Below are 7,910 nucleotides of genomic sequence, written 5' to 3' on the forward strand. Positions count from 1 at the left end.
ATATTGAGTGTGACAGACCCCTTCCCTCATGCTTTATGAAATAAACTTGTGGACACAAATATGCATAAGTTGAAGGTGCTTTGGACAAATGATCTCATGTAACCTATCAATCTTCACGACATAATCCACAGGATCTATATATCGTATTTTGGTGTATGTATCATTCTTGTGTGTAAAGTTAGACATATGGAATGCTTTATGATTTTAAATGTGTAAATGGAAAGCCATCAAGGGTGTTTCTAAAGTCTGGGCAATTGTATGCAAATAGCCTTTTGTCCTTAAGTCCTAGCAGTGTTTGGGCTGAGGAAATGACACGTCAACCCCAACTGGAGGGGTGGAATGTAGAAACAGAATTCCCACCCAAAGGGAATCAATCAATTATCTTACCCATTACAAAGATAGCTTCCCCAATTATCACCTCTAATATCATGCATCTGACGAAGTGGGTCTTTGCCCACGAAAGCTTATGCTCCTACACTTCAGTTAGTCTATAAGGTGCCACAGGACTCCTCGTCGCTTTTGCAGATTCAGACTAACACGGCTACCCCTCTGATACTCTAATATCATTAGCTCACAGGCACTTACCTTCCCTCCTTCCCCCCCACCACCACCTTCTGTTCTGAAATTTGATTTGTCCTTTTCATATGCGTTCATTTTTTTAATTGTATCCTTTGGTATATATGGTTGTGACAATTTTCTTCCACTATTTGATCTGAGGAAGTGGGTCTGGCTCACGAAAGCTCATCACCTAATAAACCATCTTGTTAGTCTTTAAAGTGCTACATAGTCCTGTTTTTTGTTTCACCCAAAGGGAATCTTTAAAAACTAGCAGGATTGGTCTTTGGCTGGCTGGCATGGCACATCCAAGGAAAAGAACCAAAGACCTCAGAGAAGAGATTTCCCCTGGGTTTGAAGACTTATCTGGGAAAGGAACAATTTTAGGGTAAGTTTGTATTGAGGTTTTGGTGTAGAAATAGCTAAGTGTTTCCTGTTATTTTAAGTTTGTAATCTGCTTTGCTCTGCCTGTTCTCACTTATAACCACTTAAATTCTACTTAATAAAATCACTTTTATTTTCTATCAACCCCGGTGCAAATAATTTTTACCGGGAGGGAGGGGGCAATCAGTGTGTATATTCCCCCTTTCATTGTTAAAGGGGGCTTACCTATATAATTCATTTGGGATTCTGATACCATCTGGGGAGTGGCATCCCTGGAGGCTGGGCCCAAAACTACATTTTTCTTGGACCTGAAGGGTTTCAGTGTCTGTACTGCTTCTCGGAGGGGTCATTGATCTCAGCTCTGTGTCTTGGCTGGGGGAGACCAGGGAGCTGGCCCAGCAGGACAGAACGGTGAGAAGCCCCAGAGAGCAGGAAGGCAAGTGTCAATGTCCTTGCCAGCACCCCGGAACCCCTGCCCCCCCCAGGGTCTTCTGTGACTGCACTATCACAATGAGGATTTTAGAAAATCTACTACCCACAAAACAGATATTGATTCAAACAAAAAGCCCTAAATGGAACTCCCACACTCAGGGCTCCAGCCTGCTTCCTACTAGCAGTAGGAAGCATAAAAATTCCCTCATTCTCTCTTCTCTACAGCTCTCAAGTACCCCCAGGAGTGTTCCTGCTTAGTTCTTATTTATGGAATGTATATCAGGAGACTATAACCCTGCCAACACCATTTCTGTAACAGCGTAGCTGGCACATTGTGAACATCAGAGTGAGCATGTGTGCGCGCGCATGCATGCACATACACACAGTTGAATCAATGTTAGTAAGAGAACTGCTGTTGACAGAGACAACAGAAAATAATCTGCCTGTTCAACTTATCACAAATGCTGAAGCTTTTTAAATCAGTGAGAAATAAAAGAAAGAAATTAACAGTACCTTACATCACTGGAACTATGCATATTGTTCAGTTTTATTTTCTAGTGGCTGACTGATGGGGGCATGAATCAGCTAGAATAAGCCAGAAGACAAAGTGCTGATATTTCATGTTCTCAACAAAGGCAGTTTATGGTGAAATGCTGTCAGCATGCAGCCTCATTTCTCCCTATAATTATGAGTGTGAAATAAGCAGTTTGTAATTACAGTTATGGTGTGAGATACAGCTTTCCCAGTCATGCACCTTTCACTGATATGGGTAGTCTCACTGAAGTTTATAGGACTACATGAATGATTAAGGATTAATCACATGAGTCAGGACTGTCAGATTTGCCTCCAGGCATGTAAAGTGTAAATAACTTTCCCTTGGAAGTTCCCTCTTTTCTGACACATTAGTCTGATATATGTTAGAAATAAAGAAATAAACAAAGAAATAAACATCAGCACTTTAGCTTGTTTGTTGAACCATCTTCAGTGTAATTGACCCTCAAATCAGCTCTTCATATTTCAATAGAGTCTATTGGTTAATGCAGGAGAAGGGAAATCGAAACTCCACAGTTCTATACACTGGCTTGCAAGTCATTTAATCTCAGGATCTCTGTGGGTATGTCTACATGGTAGTTAAACACCTGCAGGTGGCCTGTGCTAGGTGACTGGGGCTCAGGACTGTTAATTGTGTTGTAGACATTTGGACTAGGGCCCTGTGAGATGGAAGTGACCCAGAGCTTAGGCTGCAACCTAAGTTGGAGAATTCACACTGCAATTACACAGCCCAGCAAGCCTGAATCAGTTGGCATGAGTTGGTGTTTAACTGAAGGGTAGACATACTGTACCCTGTTCTACACCTCCCCCATACAATGGGAAGGATGTTGTCAGGCTTAAATACAGTTTGTAAAGAGCTTTAGTTGTTAGCAGTTATGATACCATGCTAATAAAAGGCCAGATTCTGAGTTCATTTCAGGTGTGTCCGTCTGGAATGATATTAAATTTGATGGAGTTAATCTGAATTTATAATTGCACAATCAAGTACAGAATATGGTCGAATGGTAGGCATTCTTAGACTGTGGCTTCCCTCTGCTGAGAAGCTGGATATGAGTCAACAGTAGGGCCCTCGACTATAGGAAGGATGTGGATGCATTGGAGAGGGTCCAGCGGAAGGCGACCAAAATTATTAGGGGCCTGGAGCATATGACCTATGAGGAGAGGCTGAGGGAGTTGGGTTTGTTTAGTCTACAGAAGAGAAGAGTGAGGGGGGATTTGATAGCAGCCTTCAACTTCCTGAAGGGAGGTTCCAAAGAGAATGGAGAGAGGCTGTTAACAGTAATGACAGATGGCTCAAGTTACAGTGAGGGAAGATCGAGGTTGGATATTAGGAAAACCCATTTCACTAGGAGGGTGGTGAAGCACTGGAATGGGTTACTTAGGGAGGTTTTTAAGTCCCAGTTTCACAAAGCCTTGGTTGGGATGAGTTAATTGGGGTTGGTCAGGGCACTGGACTCGATGACCTTCTGAGGTCTCTTCCAGCCCAAGGATTCTATGATTCTGTTTTTCACAATTCAGAAACTTACTATCATTTTTATGAGTCAACCATTATTTAGCCAGTAAGCAGTGGAAGATATATACAATGGGCCTCCCCAGAATAGGGGAGCAAAATCTGGAGATTGCTTTGGCTTTTCCTGCTACAACCCAGCTTTTCTGACTATAGAAAATGATTAGCTAGTTTTTAATAAAGTAGTCTCACTTCCAGTTGCTGCACAGGTGCACAGCATAATACTCCATTAGCATTTTAATTTCTGTCACTCCTGAATAAAGTAAGAAGCACATTGCTGCTGTAATAAAGATATGTAACTAAGCTCAGTTCAGTGAAGCTCTGCCTTGCTGTGGCATAACACTACCGGGATCTATCTATTTATAAAGGCAGCCAAGAGACTATTTCTCTTGCAGCTGGCTTTTGAAGAGTCTAGAATTTTTTTCCCCTCACAGAATGCTGTTTGGAACAGAGCTGTGCAAATAACTAGTTTGGGTTTCGAGTGATGTTGTTCATTAGCAGCAGAATTCCAAGATTTCCCATCCTTCAGTGGAATGAGTTTTGTCTTGTGCACCAGGGCTCGGGCCAGGGGATGCAGGATTCAGGGCAGGGGGGAGCTCAAGATGGGGGTTGAGAGGTCGAGGAGGTGGCAGCTGGAGCATTCCTCTAGAGGTTCCTTGCAGAGAGTGGGCCGGGGACTGTGCTGCCCAGCTCCCAGGAATCTGCTCATTGGGGGGGAGCACAGCTGGGCTGCCCAACCTCTGGCCAACCCACAGCTCTTTATGGGAGGAAGGACTGGGGCTGGGCTGCTCCGCTGCCTCAACCGATGGGTGAGAGGGGAACTGAAGCTGCGTTGCTCAGTGCTCCCAGCTGCTGGCCAGCAGCTCCTGGGGTAAGGCGGAAAGTGCTGCTGGCTGGATGCTGCCTACCTGGCCAGTGCTGCCGCCAAGAGCCAGGGGGAAAGGTTTCGGGCCATGCGACGGCTCCAGCCCCAGCTGCCGGAGCGGCTGCCGCCACCTGCCATATGGTGGCTCCAGTTGGAGCCAGGGCTGCCAGAACTACCGCCGCCCGCCATGCAGCCCCACCAGCCGGGCTGTGGCATCCCGCCTACCGTAGCTGGAACCATGACTGGTGAGGCTTCACCAGCAGAGACAGCCTCACCGCACCCCAGCTCCAGCCAGAGCAAAGGGGGGCACGGCAGCCACATGCTGCCATGTGGCCCTGACAGAATCCACCAGGCCACCACCACAACCATTCACCTTCCAGTCCAGCAGGAAAGTGAGTGGTAATAAGTGCTGCTGCGCAGATCTGCAGGTGAGGTGGGCAGGCCTTAAATTCCATACGTGCAGCCGTGCAGAAATGCAGCTTAGAGGGAACCCTGATTAGCAGTGCCAAAAATATTTTTAAAAATCTGAATTTTTGGGGAATTGAAAATTCTGAAAAAAATCCATGTCCGGTTCATGGATACATTTCCTTTGACAGAACAAAATATTTCATTTCAATTTCACGTTTTTACCCTTTTTTTATATAAAAGCAGTAAATCTGGAAACAAAGGGTTAGATTCACAAGGGGACTTAGATGCCAGTCACAAAAGTGAGGAGTCAGTGGGCCAAAGGGAGAGTTAGAATTACTATTTACTTTGGTAATTAGGGCATGCCCAGTTTCCAGTTCTTGCTTCAGTTAATTATACAAACTAGAACAGCTTCAAAATGGAGAGAGACCTATTCCAAGATAGCCAATAGCTGACACTCTAGGGAAGAGGGGAAACCTTCTTGCAAGTCTCTGCATTAGACTGGAGATTCCCCCTTGACTTTCCCACATCCCAGGTAAGCACCTACCCACTGTACTATTGGATTGTGTAGGGGAAGGCACAACCTTCTTGGTTTTGTGAATGCCATTTAAATCCTGTTGTGAATCTAGCTGGAACAAGCAAAACATTGGACTTAAAAATGTCCCAGTGTACCATTTTGATATTCCTGATTGTATTTCTTTTTATACTGAAGCAGTTCTCCAGCTCTAGTTCTGGACATTGTTGTTGGGAGGGCTAATGACTTCTGTTACATGCAACTGAGTTATCAAGTTGAATTTCCAGCCAGTCTGATCTAGCTGATGAGCCGCCTGCATCTGTTATTTCTAAGGCATTGTTCTCCATGACAGTGAGACTCCTACAACATACTGAATAGCTCCAGTTACTCAGTGCTTCATTTGTGCCAGGATTCACAAGGGCTGAGCACCCCTCGGCTTGGTAGTTCACAGCCCCAGCACTTCAGAGTCGCTGCATCAGTTATGAATAGAGTCTTGTGCGACACAAAATTTGTATCCGCATCTGCAGAAATTATCTCTGGAGATCCACATCCACATATGTGCATATAAAGCTGATATCCACAGATTTGCAGGGCTCTAGTTATGAAAGTAAGGGTGTGTCTAGACTACCTAGTTTTGTCGACAAAAGTGGACTTTTGTCGACAAAACTATACCAGCGTCTACACTACCGCTGAGTTCTGTCGACATAATGTCGACAGAACTCAGCAGTTTTGTCGACGCTGGTATACCTCATTTTACAAGGCATAACACCTTCTGTCGACAGAACTCTGTCGACAGAAGGTGTTATTGCCTGTAACACTGCGTCCAGACTACGGAGTTCTGTCGACAAAGCAGCTTGCTTTGTCGACAGAACTCAATGTGTCTGGACGCTCTTTGTCGACGGAAGTTTTGTCGACAGTATCTGTCGACAAAACGTCCGTCAACAAAACGCGGTAGTCTAGACGTACCCTAAAACAACTGCTTGAGCCCCAGCACTAACTTGCTTAAGCCCTGGCACTTCTTTCATTACAAATTAAGCACTGCAATTACTTTGTCCACACTTGCAATGTGTCTCGCACATGTCACTCAGTTTTGGGCTGGTCTCGAAGTATTTCACTTTCACTGCTCTGAATTACAGACAACAGGAATGTTGAAAGTGAGAGAAATTGAGGTCAGAGAAAATGGGCCCAGTTCTCTCCTATCTTGCCCTTGTATAGTCATTTACACTTGTCCAGTATTCAATATTCACTTTGTTCATGGGTGAATGATTACTCAAAGTGCAAAGCAGTGGAGAATCAGGTCTGACAACCAGCCATAAGCAATTCACAACCAGTATTCATAGGTAGATCCTAGAAAAGGAACAACCTCATCTTCTCAGGGTTAGAAAATATACATTTAAATGCAAGTTGCAGGAGTGCAATATGATAAAAAAGATGTCCATTTAGCAGCCAGCTGTCAGTTTCCAAAAGTCATGCTCTGTCCAACTTTTTAAAAAGTACACTGACCTTACTCTCATTTGTAGTCGGAGTCTATCACTTCAGAGTAAATAAACTTAATATTTTTTGCACATTTAGCAAACTGCCAGTTCATTCTAAGTTCAATCAGAATAAGACTGGAAAAAATTGTTAGGGGGATGTTCTTGCAATTTCCTCACTTTGCTTCAGGACAGATCTGTGAATGATTACAAGATTTGACTGCTGCTCTCTGATAGAAAGAGGAAATTATCCTAGAAAAAGATTTTTTATCCCTCCACTTCAAAAGTTTGTTATTTTTAATAGCTGTTTAGTCTTTTCATACAGTTAGGTCTTCTCCACACAGCAACCATTTACAGGTTGGGTTTTTTTCACTGGTTGGGGCACTGTTGATGAAATACACTGCTGGTACTCACGTAACACTAATCAGATGCTTAATTAGGTGATAATCACAATAACATTTGATTAAGTCACAATGAAGATTGCTGGCATATTGTTAATGGATCTGGGGAAATGTTGGGTCTTTGGCTTTTTTCACAATAGCAGCAATATGAAAGAACCACATGGGCACAGGGAGTCTAAATAACTGTGTTTGCTCAAAAAAACAACAAATGGTTGTGTTGGTTCATTATCTGTATAACATGCAAGGCCAAACTACATATACACACTACTGCTTTGGTAGGGTTCCTGATGACTTATGAAACACAGAAAACAGTGAGGGCCATTAATGGACTCACAAACTGCTTAAAGCATATTACCAACTTTCTATAAACTACATGACTAGCATGTGTGGTGGTGTAAATTACAAAGCTTGGAATATGCTGACTGTCCCTGTATAAATGGGACATCTGGTCACCCTATTATGCACAGAAAATGTCATGGGAAGTTTGACAATAAGAAAACACAAATGGGAGCGTGAAACAACCGCCTCACCCACAACCAAGAGTAGGCTTCTGTGTCCTCCTCTGCAGATTCCCCCTGTGCACCCAACAAGCCCTCCCAGCCTTTCAGCAGAACCTGCAGTAACGTGTCCTCTGCTGTTGTGACGCCAACCGCTTGTCCCCTCACGGCCCTGAGATGCCAGGTGAGAAGGGCACCTACGGGTTGTGCTGCAGTGACGTCACGCGGCATTGTGATGTCATGCCAGATGACGACAGATGCACGACGACGCGCGAGGTCGCGTGCTGTACCACGCCTCCCTCATCCCCCAATGGCGACCACGCTCG

The 7,910-nt window shown here is 44.3% G+C and overlaps 1 long non-coding RNA gene across 2 annotated transcripts in view; it reads right to left on the minus strand.

Annotated features, from left to right (window-relative positions):
* LOC149525772 (uncharacterized) overlaps positions 1-7,853 on the minus strand; it is a 33,589-nt gene extending 25,736 nt beyond the window's left edge. For both annotated transcript variants that reach the window (XR_016348528.1, XR_016348527.1), the window contains exons 1-2: positions 7,618-7,853; positions 1,885-2,050 (exon numbers count right to left, since the gene is read on the minus strand). This is a non-coding gene — a long non-coding RNA (uncharacterized LOC149525772). The remainder of the gene's footprint in view (positions 1-1,884; positions 2,051-7,617) is intronic.
* Between the last annotated feature and the right edge of the window lie 57 nt (positions 7,854-7,910).

This window comes from Pelodiscus sinensis, chromosome 1 (genome assembly GCF_052426305.1).
Source record: "Pelodiscus sinensis isolate ZL-2025 chromosome 1, ASM5242630v1, whole genome shotgun sequence".
NCBI lineage: Eukaryota > Metazoa > Chordata > Testudines > Trionychidae > Pelodiscus > Pelodiscus sinensis.